The sequence below is a fragment of the Haliotis cracherodii genome, unplaced genomic scaffold (assembly GCF_022045235.1).
Source record: "Haliotis cracherodii isolate W230 unplaced genomic scaffold, xgHalCrac1.p SCAF_8, whole genome shotgun sequence".
NCBI classification, from domain to species: Eukaryota; Metazoa; Mollusca; class Gastropoda; order Lepetellida; family Haliotidae; genus Haliotis; species Haliotis cracherodii.
The window spans coordinates 35,594,694-35,608,965 of record NW_027266341.1 but is presented as its reverse complement, the minus strand read 5'-3'; the positions used below and the strand labels follow the sequence as shown (position 1 = coordinate 35,608,965).

Here is a 14,272-nt window from a genome sequence, read left to right as displayed (position 1 = left end):
GCCGAGATAGGAGTGCATTCAGGGAGTCATCATTATTTAAATACAGTATTAAAGTTTGTAAATCCTTAATGAGGCTGTAAATAATGTTGATATATGATATATGAAATATATATGACTTGTGGTTGTTGTTTATCATTAGATTGATTCTCCCTCCTCGTTTAATTCTTTATTAAAAGCAGGGCTCTCTGGACCAGTAGACTAAATGGGCTTCAGTCTCAGAGAAGAGATGTACACGTAGTCATTGTCATGATCAAAATGTGTACAGTGCATTTGATTTCAATAGAGTTATTTGTCATTTCATGTCACACTCGGCAATATTGCAGCTGTAAATAATCTGAACCAGACAATCCAGTGATTGACATTGTAAGCAGTCTAGAAGAGGTGGTGTGGTGAGGTGAGGTGAAATGTGGCTCAACATCACATTCAAGACTATTGCACTTATATAGCAATCTGCATGTGTGTGTGTGTGCGTGTGCGTGTGCGCGTGCGCATGTGCGTGTGCGTGTGCGTGTGGCTGCTTGTACCAGTCCAGACTAATGCCCTGTTTAATAGTGATAGCCCACTCAGATACAAAGACGCAGCAAAAAAATGATACCCGACTCCGACAAAGTACAAAGACACACTCGACAAGTCCTTGTCTTATCCCCTTAATGCAGAGCACCAGGCAGGGAAACAACAAGTACCATATTTTAACATCTTTTGGTATGACACGTCCGGGATCAAACCTCAGACCGTTCGTTCTTTAGAAAAACGCTGTTTCCACTAGGCGACGGAGGCAGACTAGTGCAAAAGTTCCCAATGCTCACCAAGAGCAGATACACTACAGAAACCATGTCTAACAATGACACCTGCACAGTTAAAGCCTAAAGAAGAATTGCTTAATGAAATCCTGTGAAAACACTATCATTATCTACTGCTGTTTCTACAAACAGCTCAGCATCAGTCTCCAGCACATCCCCCACTTCAAAGTAGAGTGGAGCACCTCCGTCCTTACTCACTACAGATGTGAGATGTACACTACACAGTAACTCTCCCCTGCCTAGAACAGCTGGAGACTACTAGGCTGATTTAACCAGAGGCTAAAAGTCACCCAAACACATGTCGACAGATGCCAATCGCATTAGTGGCTGCCTGCCTGCAGGAGACCTGGCTGGGTGGAGGACCAAGCTCAATGTACTCCAACTGCATTACTTTCAATCCAAAGACACTGTATTTTATATTGTATACATATTAGGTTTGTTTGACAAGATGAATATTCACCTGCAGCAAAATCTAATGTTGAAAGTTCAAACCATCATCGATTATTGAACATTTTGAAAATTGTTTGTTGTTGTTTTTTACATTGCAGTCAGCATGGTCAGCAATATTGCAGATGTAAATCTAGGAGGGCCACACAAAAACAGTGGTCGACATTATGAGCAATGTCCCAGTGTTGGAGTAATACGACACTCAATCAACCATGTCACCAACTCCGACCACCCACCCAAATTTGTTAATCCAGACGTCTTCACTGAGTCGGATACCATCACTAATTGTCTTTAACTATGGCTCCTTTGTCTTTGACCGTACATTAACTAACTGAATCATTAGTTAAACACCACTTGGTATTGATGGAATTCTGTTTCCATCTTTACTTCACCTTGATGAATGAACAATTTCACCCAAAATGTGTGTTGCCAGCGGGATTTAAACCGATAAACATGATAAACGTATGTGTGATTTTGTTGCTTTTTCGTTAGAAATATTCTTTTCTCGATAAGCGATAAGAGCTATGATTGTTCATCACTATGGGCAAATAACATTTATGTGATTTATAAGTGTGCTCCAACTTATCCAATGTGATCTGTATATTTGCCTCGGATGTGTATTTCATAACCCGAGTCGCCAAACAGCGAGATGCACGTGCCAGAAGCACAGACAACATATTCCACATGCACCTCACGCAACTCACACCGTGTTCTCACAGTTAGCATAGACATGATAGAGTTCTGGAATATGTTTTTATATACGGTTATGAAACACTTAAGGTGTGAGGGTTCTTTGAATGAAGGTTAGACATGATCTCAATGGGTTACACCACTCAGCATGTTCAGATCCGATGTTTAAGCGTTGAAATAGTCAATTTAACCTTGAGACACGGATTAACGATTTTCAACAATTAAACATTGGATCTGAGTGGTCTCGTCTATACACATGCAGAAACATGTTAACCTATCAGTATTCCAAGCATGTTTAATAACCTGCTGATGATAAAAGGCCATGAAAACCATGATAACTGGAAACTACTTGAACATGTCACGCAATGGACAAAACTATTACAATTCCTTTATCATTTATAATGTAGAACAATACTAAAACTAAAAAAACCAGCTTTTTCAAGAAGTCACTTGGCCTCCGTGCTCCTGTCCACAAGACACAAGTCCCACAATAACACTCTGCAAGTCTTATCAACTGGCGATAACTTCAGACATGCCACAAAAATCTCCAGTTTCACAACAACAAGAATAAAATCTCTGTCTTTGGTAAGAAGAAATGTTACCATAGCAACTGATGGCGCTGATTTGAACAATGGAATAACATCTTGGGTTCCTAACCTGGTACGTGCCGTCCTAGACTTGCACAAGTCTCTAAAGCAATAATTATTCATTTAAATCATAATTTCTACATGGTATAAATAAGAAAAAGTAATCCCTATAAGTTCTGTCCGCTTATCTAGACTTGCCTACTATGAGGATAGAATTATTACACATCCATGGACTTATCTTTCAGTATAGCCTTGGAGCAAGGCTAGTGTCATCCTGGCAACAAAACATGAAATATGGGACCAGGGACTCCTGTTGCTAAAAAATGGACCAAGCATGTTTGATCATATTTCATACATTTACTCTAGGTGTGTGTCAGGGTATCATTACCTTCATAAAGACATCTACACTATAGTTGACACTTTCAACTATTGTTGATTTGGCATTTTATATCATTACAGTAAGTGAACAATGAGGTGTTAGTTAAAAAGTAATGAAGGTTGTAGACAGCAGATCCTGGAGCATCAAAAGGAAGCAACTTCGCACAGTGAATTACAGTACCTTACACCGCTGGACCTCCACTACAACCCATCATCATAATCATTATCATCCAATCATCATCATCATCATCATCATCATCATCATCATCATCACTGTAGAGTCATCATCATCATCACCACTGTAGAGTCATCATCATCACTGTAATCATCACTGTAGTCATCATCATCATCATCATCATCATCATCACTATTCACTGTAGTCATCGTCATCATCACTATCATTATCATCATGATAATCACCAAAATAATAATACAATGATTACACTTTGAAACTTAAAGCAATATCCAAACCACCAATATCTCACTGCCATCAAACTAATGCTCACAAGAACTCCTTGATTCTGCTTCAGCTTGATCAACCAGAATCCAACACAAGCACCAGTGGTAGAAACAGCCTTGCTATTTGCCAACACTATAGTTCACACCATCTAACATTTAGGGAAGGACCTCTCCTCTGTTTGTGAGGAACCCCTGCACACTAGACATGCGTCAAACCCGTTTTTAGCCCCTCTAATGTTCCCCCTGCTTCCCAGCACAGCAAGGTTGCACATGAATGGCATATCTGCCACTACCCCAGGACTTGCCTCCCTCCCCCAGCAGACAGTCCACTACATGCCACTCCCCAGACTCAGACATACTGTGGGTTTAACACTGTTTAATTATCAGTCATATCACACCATGTCAGCTTATTGACTGAAGAAAGACCATAGTCATCGGGGATTGGTTTAACAGAGGTCAATATTTTGTTATTTAACAGATTGTCACCTTTTAGATGGAACATAGATCATGGTGGGTTGGTTTAACACTGATTAATATTCAGCTATATAATACCTAAGAGACCGACCATTTGATATTTGGGGAGTTTTTTGTTTGTTTGTTTGTTGTTTAACTCAGCAATATTCCAGCTATATGACGGCGGTCTGTAAATAATCGAGTTTGGACCAGACAATCCAGTGATTAATATTATGAGCATCAATCTGCACAATTGGGATCAATGACATGCATCAACCAAGTCAGTGAGCCTGACCACCTGATCCCGTTAGTCGCCTTTTACGACAAGCAAAGTCACCTTTTACGGCAAGCATGGGTTGCTGAAGACCTATTCTACCCCGGAACCTTCACGGGTCTATTCAGGGAGGGGAGCCATGGATTTTGTATTGAGATTAGATATTTTTTTCAGCTACAGCTACATTTTTTTTATCAAAACTTTTTTATATTACACATTGCAACAATGTCACTTTTAAGTCATACAATTTCTTCTTTTTTCCCCCTTATTTTGGGAAAAAAAATAAAATTATCTGATGAATAATTAAATTATCAAAATATTTTGGGACAAATAATGTTTTTCGATAAAATCCCAGTCACATATCCTTGGGGAAGCAGGCCTTTTGCCAGGGACTTGGGGCATTGACTCTTCCTCTACACTCTTTTCCTAACAACTGTGCTGGATACTGTGTGTGATGCTGGTGATGCTGGTGATGCTGGCTGTACCCTGCTATACGCCTGGTATGAGGGCATGCATGTAATGACCTATGCTTGTAGCCAGCCCAAATAAACACTGGCCGATCCTCCATCTGTACACAGGGCCACTGATTCTTGATATCACCCACGTCTTGGTATCAACACGTTCACCTTCACATGCTGGGGGACGAGATGTACCACCTTTGTGTACAGGTGGTAGGTCTCACCCAGGCAGTGGCCCTCCAGCAATAATGTTTCAATAGTAACAAACACAGCAGAGAGTGAGTGAGTGCGTAGACTTGCAAAGTCTCTAAGGAAATGATTATTAGCTTAAATCATAATTCCTAGATTATATAGATAATAATAACAAGTGGTAGCTATAAAACACACCTACTGTTTATTAACTAGACTTGCTTATTATGCAGATAGAATAACTATACATCCATGGACCTATCATTCAGTAAAGACTTGGAGCAAGGCTAGTGAGTGCTATATTACCAGACTGATTACCGTGGCAGATCCCACCTTTGAAAATCAAACACAGCCCCATGTTCGAAATTAAGCTTGAAAGTCAACATGGTCAAGGGGTCCTTGTCATAGCCTGAAAGCTAAAAGAAAAAAAAAATAGGGGGTCCCTTGATTCAAATATCATAGCAGGCAATCTCAAGGACCCAAGGACCCTTTAAATTTTAAACACGGCATCAGGAAAAATACCTCTGTACAAACACCAACCATTCCAATAGCCACTGGGATTACACAGGGCTTGATTTGAGGAACTTGATATTAACTTGCTCTAGGTGCATGTGTACATGAAAATCCAGTTGCACCAGACAAAAACAGGTTGCTCCCATAAATTTATCAAAGTTGAAACTTAGGCTGGTCTGCTGCCTGTGTCACCTTAATTAATGGTGAGGTGAGGTGTTTAACGTCTCGTCCATGATTATTGCACTTAAATAGTGACGTGCATGCACGTGTGTGTGTGAGTCTGCTTGTACTAGTCCGGGCTAATGCCGATTAATTAATGACATATTGCTGTAAAATGTAAATTACACAAATGACACACACCAAGATTAATGATGCAGTTGGTAAATGAGCCTCAAAGGTATGGATAGACTTGCACAAGTCTCTAAGGCGATCATTATTAGATTAAATCATAATTTCTAGATTAAGTAAATAAAAAGGACAAGTTGTCCCTATAAGAGACTTATAAGTCCTTAGATCTAGACTTGTCTATTAGGAGGATAGAATTACTACACATCCATGGACTTTTCTTTCAGTACAGCCTTGGAGTTAGGCTAAGGTAAGAAGTGTGTTCAAAGAGTGTTGTTGTGTGAAAAGGTAAGCGCCAGACAGACACAATTTTGAAAAAAGTAAACTACGTTAATAACGAACACGTTTATAACAAACTGACGGATATAATGAACTTGTTTTTTGGTCCCGGCCATTTGCTGTATATATACTGTATATATGCTTATAAAATACTACGGTTATTACGAACTAAAATTTGTGGTTCCTTTGAGTTTGTTATAACCATAGTTTACTGTATTTGTTTTACACTCACAAAATTGAGCAATCTCATTAAAATCAGATTCTCAAGTTCTCGCTGCCGCTAAACAAAGATCTTAAGACATCCCATTACGGGTCACGTCAAATCGACCTTTCGCGAACTTTGACCAACCACTGAAACAACTAACAAGAACCAATTAGAGAGCAGCTTTCTCGAGCTTTATGGCACTTGTTTCAACCTGGCGACTTCCATTTCAGACTACGCTTGAAAAAAATGTTGACAAAGTTCTCAACATGCTCAAATAAAATGTTGAAAACTGAACAAACAAACATTCAAGAATGTCTAATATATGGTTGAGATTGTATGGCAGTGCTTCCCACGTACTGTGCAACAGCTCCTCCGTTCAAATGTTTATCTCACGGAAGCGAGAGATAGACGATAATTTTTACGGAATCAGTCATACGGGCCGTAACTGTCTTTCGGAATACACCATGTTAACGTTTTCGAGTTTGCATGATTAGGAAACATATTCCGACTGTCACTTTCATGATCTGGTAAGCGACCCTTTGATTGGTCGGATGAGAGGTCTTTCTGACACTACCCGTAATGGGATGTCCTCAGATCTTTGTTTAGTGATAGCAAGAACTAAGATCTGATTTTAATGAGATTGCTAAATTGAGCCCAGTATACATCAGCTTGGGAAATGGTTTACAACCCTGCTGATGATACGTACATTTTCAGAATTGCTGGATCAGTCAGCCTCAGTAGTAGAACACACAGATAAACATTGGGCTGGAGGTTTGTTATTACACAATGTTTATCAGAAACTCCTGTCCCGATAACTGCATGTTTCTACAGAGTAAGTACACCACTAAGGCAACAGAAGTACCTGTTGTCGGTGTATTTCATCAGGGAGCGACAACCATGCGGTTGTAGTAGTTGATGTAGCTGCAGGAACAATTTACCGAGATAAGTGTAATGGCTAACCTTGTGCAATGGTAGTAGTAGTTGTAGTTTGTTTGTTTGTTGTTCAGCCGAACTCAGCAATATTCCAGCTAAAGTAGTAGTAGTAGTAGTAGTAGTAGTTTTTTGTTGTTAACCTTTAGCCTGCTGAATTATTTTCACACTTCTTACCCCTGCCTGCTGGATTAATTTTAGCATAAGGCGCTCTAAAGAGGGTGGGTGATTTCAAACAGTCGGTGCCTCATTAAACAAGGGCCAATTGAAGAAATATTTTGCACATTTATTCCTGATAGAAAACTACACAATTCTATATAAAAATATCCTGGTGTTTTCAATCATACCAAGGTTAAGACCAAAGCGAACACAAAATTTGTTAATTTTCTTGAACTTACCTGAATTGCGTTATTGAAGGTGGTTTGCATTTCATGCTAGAAACCCTCTAATATCGTAACATTTTTGCAAATTGATTTCAATAATCATATCTCCGATATCATAATTTCAATTGAGTAAAAATTCGGGATTTATAATCGGCATATATCAGCGCGATGGTAAATTATGAACCATTTCAGTGAATTTATTATCTAAACGTTAAACAGAAAAATAACTTAATTTTCGAGGTCATCATGTCGGTTGCAGAAATACGAATATTCGGGTTAATCTGACGTGTCATGTTATAAAATTTGCAGGAAACAATTAATGACTTATAAATATTCACTAATCCTAATTTCAAGCGTTTTGGTTGAATATTTACGATATACAAAAATAAACAACCCGTGTCATGATGCTAGCAGACGTCCTAAAATCAAACATGGCGCGCTTCGCCCGACCTCCGCATAACTTATTGCTATTTTAATATCAACAAAGTTTACATTGCCTTTATAAATATAACTTGGCGAAAGTTGACGATCTTCTCAATCGAAGAATGTTTTATTCGTCATATTCCAATAAATATGACGAGAGAGAAATGAAAATAAAGATTGTGAATTCTGACAGCACTATTTCAATTAGTGCAAAGGTCACCGGATGTGATGTCACAGACAGGGGTAGTCTGCTGATAAGCTTTCGAAACAAAACAATTACAGTAAAATTTGAAATAGTTCGCCTATCACATAGAGCAAAAATATAAGTCGATACACAGTATCAGTAATCACCAATAACATGAAATAAAAATGTGACTTTGACGATATAATTCGCGTATTAGTTAATCCGTTTGACCTTGCATGCTCCCGTGACCCGGAAACGGTAGACGATAAATCAACATGCCACATGCAAGTTTCTCGGTATCTTTTATTTGAACTTCTGTTGATATTTAAGAATCACCATTCAATGTTGTGAATATAAATGGGACATGATTCATATTTCTGCGATGTACATGCTGATAAGTTTCACTACAACAAGTGTATCCCACGTAATACGTCTATGGATATCGTCGATCAGCAAGATCACCCTCAACAACAGGTGCGCGAAAATGGGCTTGACAAAACGTGTTTCAAAATAACATCCCCGCGTTGCTGAAAATGATAGGGTATATATAAGCAATAAAATTCTACGTACATATTTTCGGTGTTAGTTCCACATTACATTTAGGATAGTTTTCCTTTCGGGAATACATTCATAGATTCTAGCATGATTTTAGAACAGTTTCACGAAGGATTTCTAAATTTATTCCAAAAATATGAAGACCACCATGATTGCGCATTGATGATAGATTTGTAATTGTTTAATTATTTACAGCTTTTTACAGGTTTTAAAATTTTAAGTTATATTTAATAGTTATTTTTCCCACAATGATGGTGTGTGGGACAGTAAATATTAGTCTTTGCATCAGCACAGTGTAACTGATCAAACTTCAATTATTATCTTTAGTTTAAACATATTTATTCAACAATTATTATCTTGCACTCTGAAAATCAACTATGTGAATAAGTAACTCTCTGATGTCATCATTTTAATTTTAGTATTCCATGAATAATGATTAAATCAGATCCTTAACATATACATAATAAACTCATATGGACATTAATTTTGCGCATTATGTGGTTTGTTTCCAAATAAAACAATTCTGAAATATAATTTAATAGGAATTAATTTAATTTAATTACAGTAACAGTACTTGTAACAGTACATGACATTTGTGTTTGTTTAATCACAAGAACCATGGTGGCACATAAGCTGGTTAGTTTGCCATAGGTTTCTTAGAAAATGCTATCTCAGTCTTCTGGTTGGAATGAAAAGAAACATGCCTGTGTACATGTTTACCCTTGCCAAATGTATTTTTTCCAGTCAGCCAATCCATTACTTTTGTTCACCTTATGTGGTCTATTTTATACATACAGGTACTGCTTCCAAACTGTTTTTTCTTTGTATGCAATCACAGTATCACAACTTCCTCAGCTGGTGTGTATAAAAGTTCCCCTGTCATCATGAAAAAAGAATTATAAAGGAAAGTCATATTTTCATTCAAAAACATATCTGTCTTTCCTTGAATACTCTTTGTCTAAGTGCCAGAAATGTAAGTGTCATAAAAAAATTAAAAAAAGATTTTCATAAGGACTTTTCTTAGATAGACCTAGATCTAAGTCAAACCATGTGACTAGTTAGGTAGAATTATAACCTTATAAGCCCTCATTTCTGAGGTGTCCATATTTTTCACATTTTTAGGACTAAACGTGATCCGTGTAGATCTGCCTGTTTTGTTATGTAAAACAAATTCTTGTCTTAAAAAATGAGAAAAGGAATCATTCAGACGAATTTTTTTTATCCCATTGATTCACGAAAATCAGTTGAAATGTACAGTGGTGACTTTGGCACCCAAAATTTCTAGTAATTTGTTACCCAAATGGGTATGTGATTTTGTAGATCTACCTAGAATTATTTCAAAGATATACATTGATTTGGTGTCTTAAACTTAACATAATATCACTTTCCTATCAAAACAATTCATTCTAACTTAGGTTTAACCAACTTAACTGGCCTCTCCTTCAGTGACAAGACGTCAATTTTCTCTCAAAACTAAACAATCAATTTCAAGGATCACAGTCATAATCATATTTGGAACTTGATGAAATATTTTATTATGTGTTCTGTTCATCTACATTAAAACATAAATATAATTATAGATCTATTGTCTTATTTTCTTAGGTACAAATTCACAAAGTATTTTGGGTACAATTTAATTTGTTTTGGGTACAAAATCACTCATATATATAAATAGGAGCCTAGAATCTATATATATTTACACTACCTCGTTGTGTACCAAAATGTTATCGGTTCAGAGGACGGGAGGTTCTCAAAATTTTCAACAACATCTTTAATATTTAAATTGTTCTTTTTGTAATGTTAGACCAATAACAATATTATGTTATTATTATGGCATACCAATACGTTGGATCGCTCTCCGTTGCGCTCGTTTATAGAAAATATTTTAAAATTAAAATCATCGAGCGTGAAATCCATTACGGTTTCGGATTTAGACTTACACATTTTATGGCGACAATCACGAAGAAATATGAAACAAATAAGAGTGAAGACTGCTCTCCAGATCAATAAATAGTAAATAGTTGACGAAAAATAGTAAATTATGTATTTTCTTTTGAATTTGAATCTATTTCGGAATTTCTTTATGATAGCTTACCAACTTTTGCATATTTTGCTTCCATGTGTCACATGCTGTACGTGCTTCCGGTTTCAGAAATGATAGCTAAAATTGCGAGTACTTTGATTATTTCTCGTAAAATGCATTATGTTGCTATTGAATGGTTTACCTAGAATGTATATCAGTTCAGATTTTGCATATCATCCAATATTTGTCGTTTTTCGCAGTGTTTGTTGACTTTGTTCGACTCAACAAATCGCGAGTTAGGCCACGCCCAAACGTATCACTGACGTTTGTCGGCTTGGCAATGTGTCGGAAAGTTTATCAAACGAAATCATTTGCAAACTCTTTAAAAATGAAATTCTTTTTACAAAGATTTATACATGCGTGTCAATAATTCTAGAAAATTAAGTTAGATGTAACAAAATGATTGTAATAGTCTAACGGGATAACTATGCATGTGGAGTTGTTTGTTTACCGCCGTTGCCATGATCGTACAAGTTCCATCCAATCGATGATGTTACGATTCGGATTGTTTTTGTTTACAATTAATTACACCGAAAGTTGCTAATTTTTAGAAATAAAGGAACATGAGTGTTTTCCTTTCGTCAGCAAACACAAAATTATGATCGAATAGGAAAAATGATGAAATTATAAAGAAAATATCGGACTGCATGCCGCTCAACGTGAAGTGCCAAAAGTCAACAATGGCCGTTCCTGGTAGATGTGTGCCGAGAAGTTTGGCCGAAACTTTTTTAACTCGCGATATTTTCTTTTTGAGGTAAATAAATGACTGAACGTTTTGATGTTGAGCAAGCTGAGCATTTTTGCATGTCATACGTAATTTAAATGTTACGCAAAGCCTTCTTGGTAAATAGATATGGCGAGTTTTATTTTGGGGTGTTGTTATGCTATTCGCCTGTCGAATGGGTTCGACATCAGATGCACGGGGATGGACACCTCTGTCGAATGGGTTCGACGTTAGCGTGCAGAGCTTTAAACGTCTCACTCAGCAATATTCCAATTATACTATGACGGTCAGTAAATAATCGAGTCTGGACCAGACAATCTAGTGATTGACTTCATGAGCATCAATCCACGCAATTGGGATACGATGACATGCATCTACCATCTATCTTTACCGCAAAAGAAAATATTCATTTGAACGCAATTCTTTCTCAAATGTGTACTCATACAATCATTCAAATGAAATTTACAGGTATCAAATCAGAATTTGAAACCTCTAAATTGAAAACACAGTTGGTTTATCATTATCCTAATTGTGTTGGCTGGTTCTTTGGTGTTCATTTCATCTCATTAGCTTATTTATCCCCTAACCAAACCAACATCAGCATACCACCTCGATAAGCCCATGATTGAGCAGCATCCCCCTACCATGTCTACTGGCCCCCTCTCTTTGAGGCGGATTTCTCCTGTCTCCTGCAGTGATAGTACAGACCAGTGTAGGCATTGTCTGCATAGTTGATGGTGTTCTTCAGATGGTGTTGTACTGGGTAAACTTTCACCTAGTGGCTACTGGAAAATAACGACTATTCTCCATATGTCATATAAATTTCCATCAGATAAGACTCTGAAGTACATGTCATGTATATTATCAAAATTCATCCACACTATCATTAATATTGCTCCATCATCATCATCATCATCATCATTACGAAATCAGTCATCATCATCATTACGAAATCAGTCATCATTATCATCATTACAAAATCAGTCATCATCATCATCATCTTTACGAAATCAATCATCATCATCATCATCATCATCATCATCATCATTACGAAATCAGTCATCATCATCATTACGAAATCAGTCATCATCATCATCATTAAAAAATCAGTCATCATCATCATCATCATTACGAAATCAGTCATCATCATCATCACGAAATCAGTCATCATCATCATCATCATCATCATCAAAATGAATATTTTCTCAAAAACAAAAGTGAAAACTATTAACTAACAATAAAAAACAGTTGTCATCAAATGCTTGCATGATCCAAGCTACACTAGTTGCAGAGTGGTGTTACATTCCACTGCCTCCCACTGATTAACAATCTCCAACACAGGGTGGGACGGCCCCCAATATCTCCTCATCACTGTGTACCCCCCAGGTCTGATGATCTATTTTAATCAGGCTTTGTTCTCAGTTCCCTCCCCACAGCCCTAGTTGTGTCTGTTTGATGGAGGGCTACAAGGCTTGCACTTAAACTCAATACTCTTTGCATCAGACACAAAACATATTCCATGCCAAGCTATTACGGCATGAACATATGCATGTATATATAGCAACTTGCTGACCAGACTAACGCTTATCCTCTGAAAATATATAATGTTGACAGTAACAATGAACTAAATATAAATTGAAAAGGAGTCCCAGTGAACCTGTTGAAAATCTAGACTTGCTTCATATAGAACTCTAGAATTACAGCAAGGGCTTGGCAGAAGTGAAAATATAATGGTTCAGGAACTGTGAGACAGACTACCTGCTGACAGAAACTGGTAATTACACTGATCATATGTAACCATGGTAATGGATAAAGAACTTTCAATAAAGTTTTGAATGTTGTTGTCCGGGCTATTTACCCTCGTCAACTTGAGGGTACTTTCCGTTTTCATTTAACTCTTTTACCAAACACTTAAAGAAAATTTTAAGATGTATTGTAAAGCAGATACCATCCCACTCTTTAAAAGATTTTACTCCCTGGGTCAGAAATATAAGAAAGGATAAATATAAGTTGTTAAGTATCATAATACTCACACATCACACAAACTGACACATATTGATCACTCAATATTGTTTGTGTATTCACTAATATGACTAACAAATGCTGTGGAGATTGATCAAAACTAATTTGAGTCATCTTTTTAATCTATCTGGTTAGTCAGATGAAATACTATCAATTAATACTGACCAAAATGTTTGGAAATTGTGTCTGAGGTCAAAATACACCTGATATAGCACCTGTTGAAGCATTAACTGTATCAGCTTGCCTACCAGCTGAACATCATATCTGTACAACCCTTCCTCGACAGGAAGATGGCCTGTAACCTCTTCAGCTGGGCTTATGATTTAATCGTGAAGAGAAAGTATACGTCATACAACTGATAATAATTTAAGTGCTCCCATTAATAACATGATTAAGTTGAATATTCAAAGTAATAAAAAAATTCCCAAAAGTTCACACAGACTTATTTTAATTTTATTTAATTTTATTTATTTATGGATTTTTCACTTATTTATGATTATGTGTAATCAAACAAATGCTGCTTTATGAGGATGTCTGCGGAATTATCCCACGCTTCATCCTCCTCCATCCCTTGATACACTAATCCCAGGTGCCCCATGTTATCTGAAGGAGCCGATCTTATCACTACATCCCTCTGCACATGAAGCGGACTATTGTTGTTGTGCATGACATGACATCCACAGCCATTTCTTCAATATTTATTACAACCCTCAGACATTTAAGAGCCTATATAGCTGATTTACGAGTCATGAGTGATGCATTTTGGACAGCGAGTAATTCCTAAAGATGCCAACCCCTGCCTGCTATTGTACATACAGCTACTTCAGTCACTAGAGTCACTTAATGATTACATGGCGCTCAACGAAAAACATATGCCATACACATCCTACA

General features: G+C 37.0%; 1 protein-coding gene across 1 annotated transcript in view; it reads right to left on the bottom strand.

The window, feature by feature from the left end:
- LOC139449611 (E3 ubiquitin-protein ligase HERC2-like) overlaps positions 1-14,272 on the bottom strand; it is a 147,877-nt gene that overhangs the window by 118,165 nt on the left and 15,440 nt on the right. The gene's annotated exons all lie outside the window — the stretch shown is intronic.